The sequence below is a fragment of the Eubalaena glacialis genome, chromosome 10 (genome assembly GCF_028564815.1).
Source record: "Eubalaena glacialis isolate mEubGla1 chromosome 10, mEubGla1.1.hap2.+ XY, whole genome shotgun sequence".
NCBI lineage: Eukaryota > Metazoa > Chordata > Mammalia > Artiodactyla > Balaenidae > Eubalaena > Eubalaena glacialis.
In genome coordinates this window covers 55,281,176-55,306,585 of record NC_083725.1, presented here as the reverse complement: position 1 = coordinate 55,306,585, position 25,410 = coordinate 55,281,176, and the positions used below count along the sequence as shown (strand labels likewise).

At 39.6% G+C, this 25,410-nt stretch overlaps 1 protein-coding gene and 1 long non-coding RNA gene across 9 annotated transcripts in view; one reads left to right on the top strand and one right to left on the bottom strand.

Moving 5' to 3' along the window:
- Positions 1–25,410, bottom strand: part of GRM5 (glutamate metabotropic receptor 5) — a 534,341-nt gene that overhangs the window by 23,588 nt on the left and 485,343 nt on the right. The gene's annotated exons all lie outside the window — the stretch shown is intronic.
- LOC133099222 (uncharacterized) overlaps positions 1–25,410 on the top strand; it is a 243,028-nt gene that overhangs the window by 23,246 nt on the left and 194,372 nt on the right. For all 4 annotated transcript variants that reach the window (XR_009702304.1, XR_009702305.1, XR_009702303.1 and 1 more), the window contains exon 3: positions 6,730–6,831. This is a non-coding gene — a long non-coding RNA (uncharacterized LOC133099222). The remainder of the gene's footprint in view (positions 1–6,729; positions 6,832–25,410) is intronic.

The window sequence follows — 25,410 nt, the reverse complement described above, 5'->3', positions numbered from 1 at the left end:
ATGCCAAAAGAGAAAAGAGACGTTCCTTGGATGTGAGAGGTTTACATAACCATTAAGCTGAAGTGTGACAGTCAGTATTGGGCTGCTTGCATTGTGGTGAGTGGCTTAAAACAGCTTTTATATCAGAGTTAGCATTTCACCACACCTGGAAGGTACTAGAAGTTTCATCTAAAATAAGTTATGAGATTTCCAACATTTGTCTGCTACATGGTGCATCAAGATGAACCCTTATATTTGTATGACAGTTTTCAGAGCCAACATGCTTTCACAGAAATAATCTCTTTTTTTAATTCATCAGTTTAAGCCTGTGGGGTAATTAAAGAGGCATTGTTATCCCCATTTGCCAAATGAGGAAACTGAGACTTACTTAACTGACTTGACCAAAATCACAAGCCTAGTGAGTAGAGAATAATAGTCAGTAGAGCTTGCAAGCGTCCAAGACTCTTAAGGTTTATTATCTTTATTACATTTTCCCTTCTAAATCTGGAGCCTGATCTGGTGCCACTTCATCCATGTTCCTGGTATTCAGCAGATAGTGATAAAGTGACTATCAGAAGACCTGTTTACCCTTGATATAGTCACTTTTTAAAAAAGTTTTCTTTTCCTGCTGTCTCAAAATTCATGTTAAATAAAACAAAAGGCAACAAAATTAAAATCATTATTTGTCCTGGGACAAAGGGCTTCCTCATAACTTTTTTCTCTTCTAAGATGTGAAAAGTATTTAGTATTTGAGTGAAAGTGAAATGGCTCATTAAATCAAGCAAAATGGATTACCTTCTTCAGTAAACATTAGTTGAGCATCTATTAAATTCTAGGCAATGGGCTTTGTCCTAGGGATAGAGAGATAAGTAATCCTCAGGTCCTGCCTCATAGAGCTCACAGTCTCATGGGAGAAGGAAGGGGAGAAGACAGTATGTACACAGTAACTTTAGGTCTAAGCCATAAAGAGAATAAAAGAACTTAAAAGACTTTCTTTGAGAAGATAAAGCATCGGACCAAACCAGATTGAGCAGCTTTTATTTCACCAAAGAAAACACCTTGGAAGAGGATCCCTTGTGAAGTACCAATCATCGAAGGACATTCCACATTTCAATAGAAGATATTTTGTATTTGTTTGTGAATTGGGTTGCATAGCCAGAATGCTGCTCTAGAGCTTAAATTAAAAGAATATTAATATTAATAGAATAATAGAAGTATTCATGGTTCCTTACAAAGGGGTCCTTAAAAGTATTTTTGAATATCTTCTGTTAGGCTAATTTACAGTTAATTTACATTTTTTCATAGATAATTTAGGACATCTACACTCTTCATGCCCCAGAGCTCTTCTTTCTGTCTCTATCTATGTCTCTGTCTGTCTCTCTCTCTCAGGTACACACACACATACACACACACTCTGCCAGGTGCCCCTGCTTATGAAACATCTTATTCTCTCATAACCCACTCTCTTTTGGTAAAAGATTTTACAAAACAAAGTAAAAAATACAAATCCCAACTTATTCCAATAAAGCAAGAGATACATTAGACTTATTTAGAACTTTCAAATAGTTCTTGTATTCAAGGTGAAAATGTCATTTACAGATTGGGAAGCTTATCTTTGCTTTTGGATGGGACCCTTCTTCCTGTCTATAACTATAATTACAGCTTAACTATGTTTACCAGATACTTAAATAAACCACATTTTCATTCATTCACTTATTCATTATTCCATTCACCATAATGTACTATTTAAAGTAGCTAATGATGCTTTTATAGTCTCTGCTGCAGGTGTATAATTCTTTCCATTTGGGCTTATTTCAGAACTATAGAACTGTCAATTAAAATAGTTAAAGCTTTTCAGAATTTATAGCTAATAAAATATCAGTGAAAATTACTTCTTTTATATCCATATATCTAATTACTTCTAATAAATCCATATATCTTTTAGGCACTTACTAAAGCAGAGATATACACACAGTTATGCACACATGTACACACATACTCTTGAAGTACTGTTTTACGTGCTTTACAAATATTAACTCAGTTTTCAAATAAAATGCTTTGTGATTATATTCAAGGTCATGATAGAAATAATAATGATAACAGAATATTGAATGTTCCAGGTTCTTTTTGGTATATTATCTTCAATTCTTAAAACTACCCTACAAAGTAGGTGCTATTATCCTTACTCCTAAGAGGCAGGCATTGAGGATCAGGGTCCGTAAGCCCAAGCTTACAAGGTTTATGAATGGGGAACCCAGTATTAGAAAATGTGCCTCTCTGACTCCAAAGCTCATCTTATTTCCATTCATCTTCCATATAAGTAACAGTGTCAGTAATTTTAGAAACAAAACTATGAAGACTTATTATTTACCTTTTCTCTTCTAGGCCCCATTTTGCAAATAAGTAGTAGAGTTAATAAGGATGGCCAGTGGAGGAGCTAGTGTAGGACTTTATATTGTGTTCCCTCATTTGGGTTCCTATAGATGCACTACATATGTTTAATTTACAGCATTCAAACCATTTACTGAATACTCCACGTGCAAGGCACTGTGATAAGGAGCACGTGGATTGCTCTATGCCGTTGATAAGTTCATAGCCTGGAGTGGGAGGATGAAATGTAAGCAGATAATTTTTAAACAACGTGAGAAGTTTTATTATAGAAACGAATACAAGAAGGACTCCTAACCCATACTAGAATGGCAGGAAAAACTTCAGTGAGATATGATCCTAGGGTAAATCTTGAAAGATGAGTAGGAATGCAGTGTGAAAAGATGGGTAGGCAGGCAGAAGAAAAATCAAGAGCAAACAGCATGGTGTACATGGGGAAACAGTGCTTGGTATTTTTTACTGTAACCTAGGGTAAATAACACAAGGTAAAATGCACGGTGTGGATGGAGAGGCTAAGAAAAAAATGTGGTCAGAGTTGACATTTAGATAAAATACTATGGACTTGAGGGAATGGAACTAGAGATAGAGCGACTCATTCTGTTGCAATAGTTCATGTGAGAGATGATGAGATAATTCCTTGGGGTAGTGATAATACGGAGGAAAATTAGAGAACAGTTTCAAAAATATTTAGGAGGTAGAATGAGTAGGATTATCCATGAGTTTAAGAGAGAGAAGTGTAGAATGCTACCTCAGTTACTGCCTTGGGTGGTGCACTTAACTAAGTTAAGAAAATATAGGAGAAGGAGTATATTTGGAGGAAGAAATAAAAAGCTTAATTTTGGAATATTGGGTTTGAGATGCTGGTGGAACATACAATTGGACAAATTCAGTAGGCACATGGGTTTAAGAATCCAGAAGTTAGGGGACTATTATGTACTTGGGAGCCATTAGCATACAGATGACTGCAAATACCGCGAGAATGGTTGAAAGTGCCCACAGAGAGCAGGTAAACTATGGGGTGGTGGAGGGAAGGGTTACAGACTCGCTCATTCTACCTGTTCACAAACTTCTATAACACTGTTAATGGAAGCATTCCCTCTAAATGTTTTCTGAGTACCTGCTATATGCTAGATACTGAATTCAGGGTTCTTCAATCTGCTATTTTTTTCCCTTTACAGTCTCCAGACTTGTAGATCTGTGCTCAGTATAGCTTTGACACTTTGGTTTCTGGGCCATAATCTTAGCATGAAAAACTGTCACAATAGGTTTAAAAGATTTAAGAATGATTTGTTCTGAAATTAGCTTTAGTTGCCGTCTATGAAGATTTTTTTTTTTTTTTTTTTTGGTTCATTTTGTACCTCCTTTGTCCAGGAAGCTCTAGTTCCTCTTTACTCAGTTCTACAAGAGCCCATGTTCATCTGGTGAATTTGAAAAATATGGGGGTAATCACTCAGGATTGGATAGTAAGTGTAATTTCTCCATAATGATTTGAATAAAAACTTCCATTTCTTTACTCCCTTTCCCCTGTCTCTCCCAATATCTACTAGACACTGGATTACTGAAATTTCTATATAGGCTACGTGGTCCAGAATGGATAAATGAGTCCAGAATGAGGTGAAAGACTAGAATAAAATGAATAAATTCAAAGAAGAATGTGTATATTAGGTGAAATAGCAGGTATTGTGGGGATGATGCCTGAAGCTAGAAGGAAAAGAGAGTTTGCTATTAGACATAAGGACTCCTTATGGGAGGGAGATTCAGGTAATATGTTTACCAGAGGTAGGATGGCTAAAATGATAATTCTAATTGCATTAGAATTTAATCATTACGATTGAGAAATGAGCCCATGGTGATGGTTTCCTCTTTATATAGGCACTAAAGTAACCCAGAATGATAGCAGAGCTTGGGGTGGACAGAAATTCTTTACCCAGAAGTTGGTAGTAAATAGTAATTTTAAAGAAAGTTGCAAGATAGAGGGATAACTAGATGTCAAGAGCCTCAATGAAGGCGGTTTTTCGCTTTTACATTTCTGTATGACATGTGGAATATGTCTGGAAGTAGCATGGAGTTGCTGACCCCCAGCTCTGTGCCCTGAGGAATATGTGATGTGGAAGGATAAGTAACCTTCTATGAAAGGCCTACAGGGGAAGGAATGTCCTTAGGAGAGAACCAGGTTTTAGGTAAAGAAAATACAGTAAATGGAGTGTTTAGTGAAGAGGTTGAAGTTGAAGGAGGGTCTTTATCAAGAAATAGGGATTACAGACAGAGCCTTCAAATGGTTTGGAAGGGAAAAGTCCAGTGGGTGAAACAAAGACCAGTATGTGTAAATGGAATTTCCCAACACGATACTGTTTCTGAGATGCCAGGAAGATTCCATGGTAAATTCTCTCACCTTCCCTTAATGTCAAGTGCAAAGATTTTCCATCATCCATGAGTGAGGAGGCTGAGGAAGCAAGTGCTGTTGTGAATAGACATCCCATGGCATATTTGGAGGGATGTTTTCTGATACATATTGCAGACTCTCTGAGTATGTGGTTGAGATGAGAGGGGAAAAACAGCATTGAGATCCTAGAGGTCTCAGTAGTAGAGGGAAAAAAGGGACAGAAAAGGAGAAAGCTGAAGGTGCCAGAGGCACATTTCCCTGACTCCATAATTTAGTCAAGGCCTTGTCCTGCCCAAAGTGTTGTTCCTTCCAGTAACTAAAATTATCTTGAGAAATAGTTTTCTTTTACCATCTTCTCTCCCACACTGGCTCACACTATGCCGCATACTCTACTCTTTGAAGGAGCGTTGAGCTAATTCTTCTGAACTCTTAACAACGCCCAGCTCATTTTCTGCTCCCACACTAGGTATCATTCAGTTTAGTGCAAACCACAGGGAGACATTTTCTCCTTTGTGTAGAAACCACTGTACACATATTTTACTTTATTCTATCATCCTTTAAAATATTTAGAGGAAAAAAAAACCCAACCATGGTCTCTCTTAGAGGTCAATGAAAGGAAGATGGAAAATGTTGGAAATTTCATGTATGTCTTCTGTGTAAATTCAATATGGAATGGTCACCAACAGGGCAGGAGAGAAGGATTGGGGAGTTAGTGTGTAGGAGGGTGTTTTTAAAGGAAATCTCTCATTTAAACCATTATAAATGCATCCCATTTACGAAGTAAATTTAAATCCTCTTTTTCCTCAACTGCATTCTGCTATTCAGAATAGAAGTATGGTATGAGCAGAGATAAATGATATGGAAGGAAAGAGTCTTTTCCTCAAAAATAAAAATTATTGAAGTAGTTACAGAACAAATCACTTTGTCACAGAAAACCCAATAAGTGATATTCACACCAAAATTGCTGTCAAGAAGGCAGAGTTTCGAGGCTAAGATTAAGCATAAACCTAGAAAACTAGAGAATTAAAAAAAGATGATGAGTGAATAAAACTTGTGAATGAATACGTGGATGAATAAATGAATAAAATGGAAAGGTAACTTGGGAGGTTATCAAATCTCCAAAGGGCTTTGCTGTTATTGTTGTTGTTTGTTTTGCTTGGTTTTGTTTTGTTTTTATTAAGTGGAAACTGAAGCAACTTTGTAAACTTAGGTCAAGAGACCAAGGAAGAGAGAAAAAAAATTAAAGATGTTTGGGGAAAGGGAATACCTAATGTAGAGTTTTGAGATAAAACAATTACAGAAAAAAAGGAAAGAACACACTTTTTTCACTTATACTTCATAATTAACCAGTTGGCATATACTGCAGGCTTCATCTTCACACCATACCTGGAATCTGACCATTTCTTACCACCCCCTCTATTTACTACCCTGGTCCAAGCCACTGTCATCTTTTACTATGAAAATTATACTAGCTTCCCAAACTGGCCCTGCTTCTGTCCTTATGAAAACCCTCCCCACCACCCAACCCATCCAGTCTCCACACAGCAACCAGAATAATCCCGTCAATAAAAACATCTTTTTTTATCACTTCTCTGCTCAACCCATCTCCCTGAGTAAATCTAAATTTCTTATAACGGTTTACAAAGTCCTATATAATCTTCTCCCTCCCTTATGATCCCATAACTTACTTTTTTCCCCCTTCCCCACTTTGTTCTGCTTGAAGACACCAGGCATCCTCCCACCATAGTACCATTTGCTTTGGCCATTTCCTCTGCCTTCAGTGCTTCCCCACAAAATATCTGGAGAGATTACCTCTTTTAAATCTTTTCTCAAATGTTCCTTTCTCAATCTAGCCTGCCATGATCACCCTGTTTAAAAATGCAAATGTGACCTCACTCTTCCTACCATTTCCTGCTTTTATCTTATCCAACATAATTTATATTTTACTTATTTGTTTTATTTACTGTCTTTTTTTCCAGTAGAACCTTCAAAAGAATGTGAGCTCTATGAAGCCATGATATTAGACTGTTTTCTTCACTGCCATCTTGCCAGTGCCTGTGACATTGCCGAGCTTATTACAGGTGATGATATTTGTTGAATGAATATATGCATAAATGAATGAATAAAAGGAGAACCATGTTATGGGAAAATATTCAGGTGGGGAGGAGGAAAGATGAGCAAGCTCGTGCTAAACGACATGAGATCTCTCCAAGTTGGAATGATAATCAGTGAGAGTAGAATGGGTGGAATTTGAGGTTTGTGAAAGTATGGGTAGAAAAGTGAAATAGCCATTTTGGGCAGGAAGCTTATGGAGTAAGCAAAAAATCTAAGGAAAATGATTGGCAGGTAAAACACAGTAGGTTGTACAAAAGATCCTCATTTAAAAAAAAGTATTTGCCTCTCTTTCATATAGCCCCATTCTTCATACCAAGCTGTCCCATTCTGACATTGAGGAGTTAGATGCTGATTAGACTAAGGTGATAATGGTAACCCATTTTACTTATCAGTTTCAGCCAATGATCATGAGAGAGGGTATTCTGGACATTTCTAATGAATTTTTTAGTCTTATCAAGAAAACACTGGAAAACATGGTCCCTTTTTGCTGGACAGTTGTTTGGATGTGATACCTGACAATGTTACAACCATGCCACGGGCATGAGAGAAGTTAAGGCAACATTCCAAAAAATGGTGGCATGGAAGATTAAAAGAACGTAGGTCCTAGGCAATGTCTCTGAGCCACTGAATTAGCCTCTTTAACCTCAGAACTTCTTTTTATGTGAGATTGGTTTCTTTATAATGTAAGCCACTCTGAATTAGATTTTAGATTCTCTAATGCCAGCACCCTCCTACCTCTTACCTTGCTTCATTACTTTCTCTACCAAGGCTGAGTCCAAGAATTTCTAAGGTTGTTTATAGCATTTACTTATGCTTAGGTATTTATAAGTGTGTGTGTGTGTGTGTGTGTGTGTTTATGAAAACCCTAAAGAAGCAAGTTACTACCAAATACTTTATCTTACCTAACCATTTGTATTCTTTTAAATAGTGTTCCTTTTTTATACATATTATTGTATATAAAAAGTGTGAGAGTCTTCATAGAGTTAGATTTGTATAGAAAAAAAAAGAGGGAGATAGACTGGGTAAAACAAAGTATTATGTTCTCAATAATCCACATTTAGAGAATGCCTAAACAGTTCGCCCTTATAACCATGGTACAAACACCACTGTTCACGTATCAGAAGCTATGCTAACTGTAGTCACAACTAGAGCAGTATTGTGATTTATAAGATTTCAGATGACCAAAATATATTTTTCATATACATTTGGTCTTTCTCCACTGTTCCTGGCTCACAGCTCTAAAAACTCTTGAAATTTCCTAAGTATTGAGAGTGATAAATGTGTCTTCTGTGATATTAATGAGGTGACTTTTGGAACTCAGCTAAGGATGGGGCCTCGTTGCCCAGTGGACCGAACCATGTGATTAGAGGGTTAGAACTTTCAATCCCACCCTTTTGGCCTCCAGGGAAGGGAAAGTGGCTGGAGATTGATTTCAATTGCCAATGGTCAGTGATTTAATCAATCATACCTATGTAAGGAAGCCTCCATAAAAACCCAAAGGACAGGTTTGGAAACTTCCAGGTTGGTGACTTGTAGAGATGTTCAGAGTGCAGTGCCCGGAGAGGGCCTGGAAGCTCTGTGTCTCTTCCCACATACTTTGCCCTATCCACCTCTTCCATCTTGTTCTGAGTTCTATCCTTTTACAATAAATGGGTGATCTAGTAAGTACAGTGTTTCTCTGAGTTCTGTGAGCCACTATAGCAAATTTATCCAAGCTGAGGAGGGGATTGTGGGAACCTCTGATTTATAGCCAGTCAGTCGGAAATACAACTTGGACTTGGGACTGGCTCTGACTTCCAAGGTAGGGGTCGTGGGAACCTCCAATCTATAGCTGGTTGGTGGCAGCTGTAGGGGAGGGCAGACTTGTGGGACTGAACCCTTAACCTGTGGGATCTGATGTTATCTTCAGGTAGGTAGTGTCACAGTTGAGTTGAATTGTCAGACACCCAGTTGGTGTTCAAAGAATTGCTTGTTGGTGTGGGGAGAACCCGCCCATAATTGGAACTGAGTCCAGGAAGCCAGAATAACCAGTTATTATCTGTTCAGTGTTGCGTTCTCAGACTGATGAACTAGTGGGAACTATCACAAGTTCAAGCACTTACAAGGACTTAGATAAAGTTTTTGGTCGCATATGTTTGCAGAATTGGTATTGGCCGGCATGGATTTGCCAAATATTTCCCTCAATCACCTTTCATGTCACTAGACTAGGAAAACGTCAAGAAAAACAAAGAAGAGACAAATGAAGAAAACAAAGCTTAGTGTCCCTATGTACTTATCCGTTACCTAGTCAGTTATAGATCCACATAAAAGTGGTCCTGGCTTTACTCAGTGAGGATTTTGGAATTCTCTTCCAGGCGCCATCCTATTTGAGCCGATTATAGCCAATTTAGGAGCCAGTTTTTGTTTCTCAGTTCTCCCTTTCCCTTTGCCTCCCTGGCTTTGGACAGGATGTTTCTGCCTTTAGTTTTCAATGTTGACTTCGGTCCAGTCATTGTCCCCACTTTCCCTCTGTACCAGTGCAACCTTTCTAGCAGCTCTGGGCACATTCAGCCTTGTTCCCATGTTGGTTTACTCAAACACCAGGCTAGACCTTTGGACTCCAGGCCAAGTTCGGATCGAACACCTACCCTAGGTGATATCTTTAGCGATCACCCAGAAACACAGTTTCTAATTTTAAGATGTATGAGGCAGAGCGCACACACTACATTTTACTTTTCAGATTTATTGACCCATTACCCTTAGGATCATCCTACTTTTATCCTGACAGTGATAAAGTAAGGAGAGAAACTATGAAATAAATTTGAATAGCATTTAAAATATTACAGAAAGCTTTTCTTATATCATTTAATTTTCTCAACAAACTTAAGTAATGTAATTATTATTCAGATAAGGAATCTGTGGCTCAGAAAGCTTCCCAGTCTGGCCAAGGCCCCAGAAGCGGTAAGTCACAGAAATGGGGCTAGAAACCAGACGTCTTACCTCCAGATATCATGCTCCTTATTAACGCCTCACCTTTTTCTTCATTTTATGCTGAAAAAACCCCCTTATCTAAATAATCTGATAACCCATTTGAGAGACTGAAAAGGTCACACATGAAAGTAGCAGTGTGTACTTAGTAGAGTTAGGCTTTGAGCACAATATAAACTTATTTTTTCAAAGGTCAAATTTGACTACACAGTGGCCAAGTGGAATAAATCACCCTCCAGGCCCCCACCATTTCTCTGACAGGAGTTTGCATATACCCAGGAATACACAAAAGTCTGAAGGCTGTGAAAGAGGCATCCCTGAGAAGAAGATCAGCGTTGATGTGTGGGAGACTGTGTGACAGCAGAAGACAGACAGGATGAAGTGGCAGGGTATTTCAGCCACTCTAAGGTGTTACAAAGAGAGCTGAAGGAAAGCGCAAGTCATCCTTTCAAGTCAAACTGGTCAAAGGAGAATTCTAGATGTAAGCAGAAGGGAAGTTCTCATGAGTGAATCTTCAGAGAGGAAGAGTAAGGCCAAATCTAGTTCATTATCACAAAGTAATCTTGCAAAGGAATTCCCCACTCCAGTCTCATCGTTCTGCCCTCTCTGTGCCCATACATAAGTAAACATATTAGAGTGGTTGACTACATGTTCTGGCAGATCTTGTGGTCTCCATATACAGAAAAACAGCATTTGCCCAGACTTGAAATGTCAATTTGATTCATTCAGAGATTTCAGATTAAAAACAAAAACTGAGCACGATCAATAGGCCCAGAAAATAATGTCAGAAATGAATATAAGTTGCAAAAGTATTTGAGAAGCTACCAGGGAACATAGTACTCTGTCCTTTATAAAATAAAAGGAAGGTAGAAGTTGACAGTTGGGGAAGCGATGCAAATAAGCAATTCAAATGTAAAGAATCAGCTATATTGACCCAGTAATTCTATTCAGAGGAATTTATCCTAAAGAAATAATTCAACAGAAGCTTGAAGGCTCCTTTGCAAAGATTTTTCCCTTCAGTGATATATAAAATGGCAAAAACTATACAAAACAAGAAAAAACAAACCACTGGAGAATAGTTTAATAAATTACAGCATAGCAGTATTATGGAAATGTGTTAAATTTTGTATTGAGTAAAGCCTTTCATTTAGCTTCCAGAGAACTCTCGAAGGTTGTATTTTAATCCCACTTAGGATGAGAACTTGTTTTCAGATATGAATCATCTTAAGTCATTGCCTTTTCATTGTGTACTTTCCTTTGACATTGCTACTTCTTTCACAATCAGTAGAAACTCAGGAAGATACAGATTTTAAAACTAATTCCAAGGTGCTTTACAAGCTTACACAACATCCTCAATAGGGAAAACTTTTCAGGGAGGAGCAAAATGTTGACCAGAAGGAGGGTCGCCATATGAGAACAGGATCCGCCGAAAGAAACATTGCAGTAGCATTAATTTAAAATTGCTGGTTGCTATCTTAGGGTTGAGGAGTTTTCAGACAAAATACTTTATTCTTCCTAAAGACCGATGAGTAGTTTTCCAGCAGGAATTTTTCCTAACATTTTTGTGCATGGAAACTGGAAAAGCTTTGGAGTCAGACCAAGCTGGGTAATAATGACAGTGAGAGCCAATATTTACTGAGCCCTTGGAATAGACCAGACACATTCTATACCAAAGTTTACTGATTTAATCATTGCAACAGCCCTTTGAATTAGGTACTTCTATTATCCCTATTTTACAAATGAGGAAGAACTAGGACACAGGGAGATTAAGTAACTTGCCCAAGGTTACTGGATTGGTTAACTATGATGCATATTATCACTAAAATGCTGGTTATAAACACTAACTGGGCCATTTGTTGGGCTATTCTGTCTTTAAATTTTAAATGGCTTAAGGTACACAGGCAAGTGCTATTTTTCAAATCTTTTCATCTTTTTCCTGATCTCCTGGCTTGAGCCGCTGCCTTTGCTTTTTTTTGACCCTTACTACCCTAGAAGATTGGAAGCCTGATCCCTCTTCAGTGTTAACCTCGATTACAGTTTGCCCTTAGCAACTTGGTTTTCTCCATCTGAGAGCCATTGGAGCCCACACCTCAGTGCTTCTCTATGGAAGCAGATTTGCTCTGAAGCTAATGGGGAATCAGGGCCCCTCATTCACAGCAGTCCCTTGCAAGGCCCTGTTCCCACTTTTGTATTCACATTTTTCAACCTTTCTCTTAAATAGAGCCCCCCCGCCCACCCCAACTGCATGAACTTTAAGTCTCACAAAACTTGAATCTACCCCTGCTTCCCAGAGTTTGCCTCCATCTCATAAGGATATCATAAACTAGCTGTGTTACATTAGGAGACTTGCTGATGCTTTCTGAGTTACAATTTCCCTATCTGCAAAATGGAAATGTTGGGGATCAGGTGAGGTAATTTATGAAAGATTCTTGATCTTAGTAGGTGCCTATTACTGTTATTTTCCTACCTGTCATTCTAATAACTTCTATGTCCCGGCAGGTTTTCCCCAGACAGTTCTGGTACAAAATATTTTGTCCTGTTTTCTGTACATGTGGGGACATGTGAGAAATACTTATGAAATACTTATGAAATACTTATGAAACTGTGAGTCCTCCTATGGGATATGACCTGTGTCTTCTCCATTAAATCCTGTGGGTTAATGAATCTTTGATTTTTAGCACCATCCAGACCTGGCTTACATGCTCCCACATGCCCTAACTTAGGCTGCTGTGATTTAGGCTGGATTTGAAAATGATCTGGAGACAGGTGATGTTCTCTTTATTTTATCTCAGCCTGTCACCCCTGTTAATCTCAAATAGAACCCTGTTCTCTTCCTTCATACCCTCATTTCAAATTATAACTAGATATCAGTTTGCTTACTAGTTTATGATCTGTCTTGCTCATTAGCCTGTAAAGTTCATGGGAGCAGGGTCACGTCTGTTCTTTTCACAAACACCTAGCATGGGGCCTGGCATATAGTAGCAACTCAACAAATGCTTTTCTGCATGCGTGCAGCCACGAAGATGGTAAAAGCAAGAACATTTATCAAAGGTGAGCCAGTAATATTTATCCAAACCTGACTCCAACTAAACCGGCTCTCCCCTTCTGTTGTACACAGACGGTCATGCACCAGTTCTTCTTATCTCAACAGAGTTGTTTTGTTTGTCACCCTCCTTTCTTCCTCTAGTCCTCTTCCTTCACCTTGGTTGTTCCCATCTCACATCCGCACACAAAACTTTTCCTTCTTTTTTCTATTCCTCTGTCTCTTAGGCTACTGAGGAACACCCAAAGTGTTTCCAAATACTGCAAAAAATCTTAGTTCCCATTTCTCTCAGCTTTTAAAATCACTTGATTTTGATAAGACCAAGATGAGGTAGTGGTAGTCGAGAGAGGTTGGGGAGTTCCTGGTCCCTGTATGTATGTGAGGGGTGAGGGCTGGGCGAGGGCATGCTTACTGGGACAGTTACCGTTGCCTAAGAGTGGGAATGGCACCCAAAGAGAGGGAAGCAGCCTCAGCAAGTCCTGGGTCTGCCAGATTGTGCTCTTACATGAGCTTCAGGAGAACCATCTCCACTCCATTATACTGGACACAAGGTATTAATCACAGGTCTATGGCTAGGGACCGCCTGTCCACTTTCCTTCTATTCTTCATCCCATTGCTTTAATAGTATCATTTTAATAGAGGAAATTATATTTTTCCTGGTCTTAGGATAATGTCTTGTGGTTTATTATAATCACATATAATTACAACAGATGTATTTACTAATTTTGCCATTTCTAAGCAGATTCCTCATTGTTCAGTGTCTATCACAATAAATCTAAAGTGAGATTTAATTTCATAATGGTAGATAACCAAAGAAACATTACATAAAAATGATGCTATAAGGTCTTATCTTCAGTGTTTAGTCTCTTGTGTTTCTTAAGTACTTACTATGTACCAGATACTGAACTAGTAGTTGCATGGTGATCTAGAAATTCAGGAGTTTATAATGATAGAATGTAATAAAATAATGTATACAGTTATACAGCATCATGTATATTACATGTATATACATATATACACATACTACACATATACACACACAAAATACCACACATATCTCTATATAATCATACACAAATACACACATACAGATAGATATACAGTAATTCTCCAAGTTTTTCTAAATGCATTGGGCTTTAGTTTGCTTGAGATAGGCAGTACATCGTGGTAACTGAGTGTACTGGCTTTGGAGTGAATCAACATGGGTTTGATTCCTAGCAATACCACTTACTCACTGTGTGATTTTGGGTAACTTATATAACTTTTCTTAAATTTCATCTTTGGATAATGAGAGTGGTACTACTTAACTCACAACACTGATGTTTTACATGGATTTTAGCATTTATTTTCACAAAGACATTATGAGGTTGGTACTATTATCATCCCCATTTTACAGATAAAGAAACTGACTCACAGAGTGGTTAAATGACTTGCTCAAACTCACATGGTCGGGGCGGGGGCAAAGTCAGACACATATCTGGGCTGTTGAACTCTAACACTTGTACTCTAGAACATTAGATTAAAGAAAATAACCGAAATTGCCAAAGGGATGACTAAAAGAGAAAATAAAACTCAATTTAAAAAAATCAAGGAGATGCCAAAGAATAGGAAAAGGAGAAAGAGGAAGCATATGTGCCAGGCACTGTTAGGCGTTTTTATACATTGTCTCAAAACATCCTTACAACCCTGGGAAGGGGTAGAGATGACCTTTTTAAAAGGAGAACTGTAGTTCACATAGCTGATGAATGTTGATGTTGCAATTCAATCTAGGTCCTTCTGATTATAAATAATACACTCAGGCATATATTGTGCATCCAGATTTGTAGCATAGTGCTTGGTTCTGTAGTTGGCTTTAAGAAAAATACATTTCACAGCCTCTGAGCTCAAGGAGCTTAGAATCTAATGGGGATGACAAACATGGGTGCTGTAAACAAGAAGAGAACACTACATTCATGGTGAAGGTAACAACACCTATTGTGTGGGTGGCTAGAATGGAAAGATCCTAGGACTACAATGGAAGATGTCATGGCGGACCTTGAACCTCACCTGGCCTGCGAGACTGAAGCTTGGTACCTTGTGCACAGTCACTATTTGTTGAATGCATAAGTGATAAGCAGAGTTAGTTAAGTGAAAAGACATAGTTCTTTTTCTGTTACCTTTCCTCCTCACACAGGACCTATTAGAACTGAAGGGCTTAGCTTTCCCTTTCATCCCTAGAGAGAGGGCAGGGTGCAGAGAGGGGAGGAGGGCGAAACCAAGAGGGGCAAGCTTACTGCCTTGCCACTTAATGCCAGGTCAGAGACTACATCTGTGTCTCAATGCCCACAACAGTGACTGGAGCCTGGTAGGGCTCAATGAAGAAATGTGCTGAATGAAAGAATAAATGAATGAGAAAAAAAGATGGATTATTTCAGGGAAGACCTACAGAAAAAAACATGACAACCAGGATCCATACCATCATGTTATCCTTTCTTTGAGGCCTTTCCCTTCCCCTCTTATGTAACTATTTCCTTTTCTGTGCCCCTGCAGACCCCCCTACAAAGACTTAAACCTCCTGCAACTCTCTACTGACATTATTTCCTTACATCTCTGGCTCTAATAAGAGGAGGGGAGTTATCTAGGGGAAGGAAGGTATTGTATTCATCTTTATATCTCTAGTGCCTAAAATATCAGCTAGCTCAGCAGACAACATGATGAATAATAGATTCTCAGCAAAGAGTACCTAATTATTATTGTTGTTTGGATAATAAACATCACTGAGTAGAGAACCTTGCTTTCCTGTGACTCACGTCTGCCCAACTTTCCTCTTTCTAACTTGTTTTTCTTGCCTGCTATACAGCTTACATCTTTCTAACTCTTGTATTACCGACTCCCTTTCATTCACTAAGGTTAATTTTGATTCCATTCTCCATAAAAGTGTGTATTGCTTCCTTGTGTCTCCTTTAGTGAAACTGCCCCGGAACCCCTTTTTGGCATTTCTGCCCCCTCCTGCGGGTCTCTGCTGCCCTCTAGGGGGCCTTGTTCATCACATACTTCTCGGGACCCAGTTTGATCTGCACTTGGCAGCACAGACCTTGGTTGGGATTGCTGAGCTTATGGCAGGGCTGCCAACCCCCAAGGCTCCTATGCCTGCTCCTGCAGCCCCCAGTTTATAAACTTGTGGCTGTCTAGTATAATGGGTTTAGGAATATGAACCTGGGGCATAAGCAAGCAAGGAGGCTGGCAAGAACTGAAACCCACCACAAGTGGAGGTTTTGAGGAGGTTGCCATGGGATCTCAGTGCTTTTGGTACCGAGAGGATCCTCAGTTGTGAGTATCCCACCTGCATTTTGGTAGTTTGCATATTATGTCAAAGTTTATTCTATGGAATCCAGCATCTGACTAATGAGAGTGTTCTACCTGATAAATGAACGATGATTTCCATCTTTGCTTGGGCCTCTGTGATATAACGAACTTCCTCAAAGAGTTGGGGCCTCGGACTTCTCTAGTGGCACAGTGGTTAAGAATCTGCCTGCCAATGCAGGGGACACGGGTTCGAGCACTGGTCCGGGAAGATCCCACATGCCGCGGAGCAACTAAGCCCGTGCACCACAACTACTGAGCCTGCGCTTTAGAGCCCGTGAGCCACAACTACTGAGCCCGCGTGCCACAACTACTGAAGCCCACGTGCCTAGAGCCTGTGCTCCGCAACAAGTGAAGGAACTGCAATGAGAAGCCCGCGCACCGCAACAAAGTGTAGCCCCCGCTCGCCGCAACTAGAGAAAGCCCATGCGCAGCAACGAAGACCCAATGCAGCCAAATAAATAAATAAAATTTTTTTTTTAAAAAAAGAAAAGTTGGGGCCTCAGTGGTTTTTTTGTTTTGTTTTGTTAAAGCCCAAACCAATATCTGGTTACCATGTCCAGTGGTGATGACTCTTAGCTTTATCTAATTTGACTTCTCTGTAACATTGGAACTATTGATCACTCCTTCATGTATGGATCATTCTTTTTTCTTTTGTGTTATCACTTGTATCTAGGTCTCAGATGTACTTAATACTAATATTCAGGAATTCTTTGTCTATTTATCAGACTTTCCTTTATCTAGTCCGTGGGCTCTGCCCTTTGCTCTTCCAAACTGTACTTCAACCACCAAACTCTTTTGATCTGCAGGCCAGTTTTTCTAGCAGCTTCTTGGATTTGTTCACTTAGATGTCTCTTAGGATTTTCATGTTTAACAATTCCAAAACGGAGCTCATTTTTCTTCGGACTTTCTCTCCTTTACCTTACCATCCTTGGTCCCAAATTTCTGCTCATTTAGTCTGATTATCGTCAAATGCGAATGGCTCCCCCAGCCCTTTTATTTTAACGTCCCTCCTGGACTTCTTCGCTGATTTCATGGGGCATAGTATTAACATCTCCAAAACTTCACACTTGATTTTATCCTTCAAGCTTCTCCTCCCCAAGTCTGAATTACACAGGTCCCAATTCTCCTATTTATACAGGCCAAAAACCTAGGGCTCACGTTTATCTTTAATTTTTCTCTTTCCTTCACATACAACATAACAATGATTAAGTCCTGTCGTTAAACTTTCTACTTGAAACCATCATAATCTCTTACCTAGCCCATCCCAATGGTCTTCTAGCTGACTTCTCCCTTCTCTTCTTTCCACTCCATGTTCTGTTCTATCTGTGTAAACCAGAGGGATCTCTTTAACATATTAATCTCATCACGTAACTTCTCGAACCTGCCAAAGCTTCCCATCATATTCAGGACAAAGTACAAAATCTGTACCTCACCTCATCGGATCTCCAAGTGCCCATCTACAATTTTCTCTTACCATCCTCTCACCTTCTTATTTTATTCCATGCACAGTGGACTTTGCTTGTCCCCTAAAATGACAATCTGATTCCCGCCTCAAAATCTTTTCACTTGCTGTTCCCTCTGCCTGGAACACTTACCCTCCACCTCTCCGATCTTTATGTATCTTATTTTCTCTCTTCATTTTGCTCTCTGTTCAACTTCTTCAGAGAGGCTGTTATGACACCATAACTAAAAATGTCTAAAATCACTCCCTATCCGGCCCACTGTAGTTCTTCACCTTTCTCCGTTATTTTAATAGCAGTTATATGGAGTTGTATTATGCATTTGTTTACTTTTTATTGTCATTCTCTCTGACTGCAGTTGAAGTTCTGTGAGGGTTGAGATTTTGTTTTCATTACCACTTTATCCTCAAAGAGAGAACAGATCCTGGTACACAGCACATTCTCAGTGAATAATTGCTGGGTGTAGTGGTGAACAAAGTTAGGGTATTGAAACGTATTCCAAGTCCTCTGTCACATAACTTTTGCTTTATCTTCAATGGGATCATATATATATATGTATACACACACACACACACACACACACACACACACATATGAAATATATATAATGTATTACGTATTAGTACTTTTTTTTTTTTTTTTTAATTTATTTTTATATTTATTTTTGGCTGTGTTGGGTCTTCGTTTCTGTGCGAGGGCTTTCTCTAGTTGTGGCAAGCGGGGGCCACTCTTCATCGCGGTGCGCGGGCCTCTCACTATCGTGGCCTCTCTTGTTGCGGAGCACAGGCTCCAGACGCGCAGGCTCAGTAGTTGTGGCTCACGGGCCTAGTTGCTCCGCGGCATGTGGGATCTTCCCAGACCAGGGCCCGAACCCGTGTCCCCTGCATTGGCAGGCAGACTCTCAACCACTGCGCCACCAGGGAAGCCCCGTATTAGTACTTTTATTGCAGTAGAATAGTTAACGTAATGCAGTTTGGTGGTAATTTGTCTAAATAAAACTTTCTTCCTTTTAGAAAGATGTCTGTATAAAAACTATAGCATTCAAAACTTAGACAGAATTTTTCTGTGTACTATGGAGAATTCATAAAGATTGAAGGTATGGAAGAAGTTAAAAATTTTTATTACAGAGATAAGAAATCACACACATTATAATAACTTAAAGGGTCTCTATCTCATATATATACACATATACACACACAGACACACACACACAAACACATATACATATCTCCATCTAAGTGAATGGTGAAGTCATTAATAATGGGTTCTATATGTTGAGAACTTCTGTGGACCAGATGGTGAATAATGGCTTTATAAATGGCATAAGGTGGATCAGGTAAGAAAGGTGAGGACGAATGAATTTCATGGTCAGTAAATCATCTGTGGAAGCAGCAGTGTACAAGGAGTGTTGGGGTCCATGCGTGAAGCAGCTTGATTTACGCAGAAGATGAAAGCTCAGGAGGAGAACGAAGTAAGGTTGAAAAGGTAAGAAAGATAACCTGAAGACATTCTGAAGAGCTTTGAATTGTCAGTAGTGTATTTTTCAACATGTGGGAACTGAGGAAGTGCTGTTTTTGAGCTGGTCAAATGTATTGGGTTTATCACTACTGCAATAATTCAGGTGTACAGAGATAAGGTATGGGATTGTATAGCAGCTGTGGAAATAAAAATGAGGATAAAAATGTTTTAAAAAACATTTAAAATAGCATGTAATGTCTCAATAGCATCTAATCTCTAATTAAGTATGTTTAAGTTAAGGACAAGGACAAATTAAGCATGGCTAACTTTTTGATGGTGGGAAGTAGCACTTGTTACATTGAACAGAAACACAGAAAAAACAAACCATTATAGAAAAATCTATAAAAGAGTGATTTTTGGATGTGTTGATGTTGAGGTGATGCCAGGTATGAAGATGGAACTATCCGGTTGTCATTTGGATAGTCAAAACTAGAGCTCAAAAAAACAAAAAAACAAAAAAACTAGAGCTCAAGGAAGAATATTTGAGACTTGAAAGTACAGTGATGGCTGAGTTCTCCAAAGAAGAGAACACAAGGAGAAAGGAGCCAGAGACCATGGATTGACCTTAGTGAACACAGACAGCTAGGAGACAGGAAGTGGCCCCAAACAGCCCTGAACTCTGAACCTCTGTGTCTGTTATTATCTCTTGCTGGAACTTCTTCCCTCACCTAAGCAACTCAAACACTCCTACTTATCTTTCTTTTCCATGTTACCTCCTTTGTGAGTTTCTTTAGTATATCACTGAGCGTTGAAATTCTATAACTGATTCTCCCTTTGCAGACCGATAGGAATTTTTTTCCAGCTAAGGAGTAATGGAGGATATAACAGGGCACAGTGCAGGGAGCTTGAGGAGTCGCCCGGAGTCATGGGATCAGATCAGCTCAGTCCCAAGCGAAGTATACAATCTTAGAAAAATTATTTCATCTCTCGGAATCTGTACAAATTAAATAACATATTACACGTAACATCAAAGAGCACATTGAAGGACCTTGTTCTTTTCTTGTATGTGTGTATGTGTTGGGAGTTGTTGGGAGGAATGCCAGACAAATGGGGGCAGGGCAAATGACTCAGGAAAGGTAGAGAACTTACTTTAGCCAAGAAATTAGAGAAAAGGATATTCCATCTTTACTAAGGGAAACTAGATTACTAGATTTGAGGGAGGAGAAGGAATTGTTAACTCACAGAATTATGCCTGAGCCATGCTCTTTTCTGGTATGTTCTGCAAGAGATATGACTCGCATGCCCCAGATATGGTGTAGCTAGGCCAAGCAGGGCTAATGCAAATAAAAGGAACATTTCTGGAAACAGAACTTTGAAAAAAACGCTTAGTTTACCCCACCATCCAACAATTTATATCAGTTAATCAAAAACATTTAAATTCAAGTAGTAACAAATGAGACCACTAACATCACATGCAAATTAAAATTCACTGTAATCGCAGCATTCAAGAATATCAATTCATTATACAAAGGGAGTGTTTTAGATGCAATTCATCAAAATCATCCAGACATAGCCTTTTATAGCTCCACAAATATACTTCAGTTATTGCAGAGCCAAACCATTTAATTAATCATTTCAAAGCATTTCTCTTCCCCAAAATTAAACACCTGAAACATATCATTCATAATACTATAACCCACCAGATCTAAATAGTCTTAGCATTTGCTTTCTACATGCCCAGTGAGAGACAGAAATACATTTAAATGGTATATTGTTAGGCAGTGGTAGAGCAAGACTTGAAAAGTTGACTTATTCTCTTGGAGAATGAACTACCATTGAGTGCTGATTCACCATTCGGGAAGGGACTAGGTCTTCACCAGAGACTAGAGAAGTGAATTTTTGCTGCTCACGCAATACGTATTTACTGGAGAGCTTGTTTAAAAAGGCACTGTGTTAGTTGCTGGTGATGGAGACATAGAAGGCAATGCCTACAAGAAACTTACAGTCTACCAGGGAGAAAGACACAAACTAACACTATAATACAACTTGAAGAGTTCTATATGAGGAGATCCAGGAAGTCCAGGGGAAATACAGTTTATAAAAGAGGTGTTATATTTGGGTTAGGAGTTGGAGGGTAAGAAGGTGTTTTCTAGGTAAAAGGATGAGAGATAAATGCAGATATTAGTAGAGGCAGAAAGAATAGAATATACATAGCAAGAGTATGACAAACAAGGAAATGGCTGAGGCATGGAATATTTGGGGAACTTTGTGCAGGCTGGCATTGCTAGCATATGTAATATGTAATATGTGTTTGGAGGAGCACTAGTCAGGGGGGAACGTTGGCGGATTGGTGGAGCAGCTTGGTGGCCGGGCCTCAGGTTGAGGAGGTCAAGTCTTCAAGGGCCAGGTCTTAAAGGGCTTTGTGAGCCATGTGAAAGAGTTTATGATTTTTATATTTTAAGGTATGTATACCTACTAATTTGAAGGCTGGGTAGTGTGATCAAATTTGTACTTTAGGAAGGTCACTCTGGCAGCTGTTGGGACAGGGTGTACATCAATAATAGAGATTTAGGACATTTTGTCAGTAGTTCAGACAATAGGTGACAGGGTCCTGATCCAGGGTACTGACATTGAGAATGCAAAAGATAAGGTAAAATAAGTAGAGAAAATGGTTGAGGAAAGTGAAGAGTCAGGAATGACACAGGGTTGGACAAGTAGGTTGAAGGTGTAGCTTTTATCCAGAGAGGAAATATCAGAGGAAGAAGAGCCTTCAATGATAACTTCTTTTTTTTTTTTTTTTTTTGGAGAAGTTTTCATTTTATTCAATGTCGACTTTTTTTTTTTATATGCAAGGTAATTCCAAACTTGCTGTTGGGGCAATAAGTATCAAGTATTAAAACTGGTACCAAGTCTTAAGTTGCAGAAATATATACTCTGAGATAGTGCAACAGACCCATTTTTAAGGCAATGAGAATTGTACATAGTTTCTGACAAGTTCTTTCACTTAGCACTTTCACAAGTGATGATGAAATCATTATTTAATTTCTTGGTCAAAATAATACTTTCCTCTGATGACTTCTCTCTCTTAGATGTTGTAATTATCCAGGATGTCAAATACATTTAATTCTAAAAATTTGACTTAAATATTTGCATAAAGTAGGTGCTTAAGAAATGTCTGGTGAATTTTAACTGTATCTAATCACTTTTAAAAGAAACCTTCCCCATCTCAAACAGTTTTAAATTGGCAACTTTAGAAATAGTCTTCATTTGAAGAAAGGGAATAAAAAGAAATCATAAAACATAAATCATAACTGAGAAAAATGAAACCATATACCCAATCTGAATCTGCCTTTAGGAGACATATCCCATTCCTGGAGCAGTTTAGTTCAAGTCAGTGCTGTCTGCCTTATGCAGACATTTTAGCCAAGAAACTGAAATGTCCTTTTCATGTGTACTTGCTCTGATGACCAAGCCAGATTGGCTTTGGGCCTTAACTGGATTATAACTCAGCGGGGTGTGCTAGACAGTGGCTCTAAGACTCACAGAAAGAGAAAGTAGTAAGGGAAGCTGTTAACAAAAGAAAATGGGGCAACGGATAATCATTTAGTTTGTCGAGGAAGTTAAACAGGAGGATGTCCAACCTAAATCAAATTACAGTGATGATGACACTTTCTCAAGTCTTTCTCAGTCCTGACCTTTTGTTGATTCCTACATACAAACTCTTTACTACCCTTTCAAATACAGTCTTAGTGCTTATAATTTCTGATAGTGAAGGCTGTGGACTGCTTGGATTAGAATTCAAGGTCCAAATCCTTTCCAGATATCTGTCCTTGGCCAATTGGCTTTACTGCACTGTCTCTCAATTCCCTCATTTATAAAATGACACTGTTAGTGTTACCTACTTCACAGGGTTGTCTTAAGGATTCAATGAATGTTTATGAGGCACTGATAATAGTGCCTGAAACATTGTAAATGTTCAATAGAAGTAAGCTATCGTCATCAGCATCATCATTGGGGTTATCCTTTTCCTACATCCTATATTTCACCTTCTCTTTTCTAGGCTCTGCCTGTTTAAACTTTCGGCGGGAGTGCCTACAAGCTTGATTTTAAATCCAGAAGCAGTGACTGCCTGACCCCATCCTCGGTGTCCTTTCTCATCCCCCTCCTGCCAGCAGACCCGAGCCCCACCTCACTTGCACTGAGCCCCAGATATAAAATGCTGCAGAATCGAACTCATTAATTTTCACTGAAGTGAAAGGCTACCTGCCCTTTTATCATGCTTTGTTCCTCTCCAGAAATGATGTGACGAAGCAGGTGACAGGGCAGACTGGCTTCTGATTCCGAAGGTCAAGCTTTAGAGAAAGTCTTAAATTTTAGTGCATTTTAAGGCTAAAGTTCTTAACTGCAACAATTGAGTTCAAACCCTGGGTTAGCCACTCACCACTTTGGGCAAGTGTCTTCATCTCTCTAATCCTCATCAGTATAATGGGCACAATGACACTTTTGAACAGGGTTATTGGAAGAAATGAATTGGATTAAATAAATAGCACTCATGGGCACTTGGTGCATCCTCAGTAAATGGAAGATCTTGATAGTAGTCAGTTTGATTCCTGAAGACTGAACACTGGGAACATGACCTATTGGATTTGAAAGGCATTTCTGGTGGCAAAAGTGAGTGGTGGGAGAATATTTAGGCAAGGCTCCTCTATGATGTATGAGAATAATATGTATGTTATAAAAATCTAGCATCCATATTCTAGGGAATAATACTGCTTTTTCCCAGCTTTTATATGCCATACCATTTTTATAGGAGTGGAAATGTGATATCAACAATGACGAGAAAACCAACAAGTTTGTATTAGGAGTCTTCTTCAGTTGGTACAGCTGGGAGTCAGTGCATCTACTGTTAGCGCTGCTTCTGCAGAAGTTTGCTTCCGGCTGCGTGCATCAAGTTCTGTCCAAGCCCACAGTGGCAGTTCTCTATCACTGCTACACAAGCTGAGGGCATCTAGAACGGAAACGCTCTCTACCACCGGAGATGCCTAGAGACCCCCGCCTGCCACCTGGTGGCAGGAGAGGGACCTAGTCCGCTGACTGCTGGGGGGTGGGGACGAGGGTTGTGGGACAAGGAAAGGAGGAAAGAAGGGGAGAGTCTGGGCCTTCACTAGCATCACTGAGGATGGTTAGAAATGCCCTGGAGTTGAAAGGCTGTCTGCTCCTTTCAGCCCACAGGTCGCTCTCTGCCTGGCACCATTCTCCCCAGAGAAGCAGTCACAATGCAGTATCTGTACAGTGACTACAATTAAACGAAAGCCTCTGGAAATATCCAAGGGGAAATTAGATAACATGTGCTTTGATGCAGGGATTTGGAGTTTGAAAGTGAAAGAGACAGGCAAGACATCAGAAGTCTGCATCTGCTCAGCTCCCATTCGGCACATTAACATATTCTGCTGATGTGTCTGTGCAAGTTCTTCACTGAAGTCAGTTTGCTCAGTTTTTCTCAAGTATCATCAGGTATTTCCAACATCCTTTAGATTAAAACAAGTCCTAAAGTTAGACTCCTGTTGTGAGTGGAGGTTGAAATCGATTTTTTCTTATATTTTCATTAGTTAACTATCGAAAGAGAAAAGTGCTTGCTCGTCCGTTTGGACTGGAGCATTTGGTTCTCGTTGTGCTGTGCTGGCAGCCACTAGCTCTGTGCCTGGAGGAGAAAAGCCTACTTTTGCCCTGGACCATTCTTCAGTGATTGGCCGCACACTTGGCTGTACCCAGTGGCTGGATAGTCCCTGAGGGACGTGTCCGCAGTTCACTTTGAACTCAAGTTCTCTCTCATTTCCCTCAGATGCTCCTTCCTCCCCACCCCCGCCCCCCAACTCCCGCAGTGTCACAACGTGTCTGTCTGAGTCAGAACACGCTCTCCGGTGTGCCAGACTCTCACCAGTGAGTCAAGTGGGCCCTGCTTCCCTCAGTTTCTGGCCAGGACTCTGGTGGGATCCAGAGTGAAGTGGACAGGACATAACCTAGGGAGAAGTTGAGATGGATGGTGTAGCACAGTGGGGCCATTTTATACTTTGAGGAGCGAAAGTAGGGCCTCAGTAGGGCTTGATCTCCTTTTTATCTCCTGTGCGACCACAATGACAGTTTACTGAGTTCCTGCTCAGATCCAACCTTGGGATGAATAAAGAAATGTTCTTGCCTCAGTGATCTCTGGTAGAGTGCGTACATGCGTGCGTGTGTGTGTGTGTGTGTGTGTGTGAGAGAGAGAGAGTCAC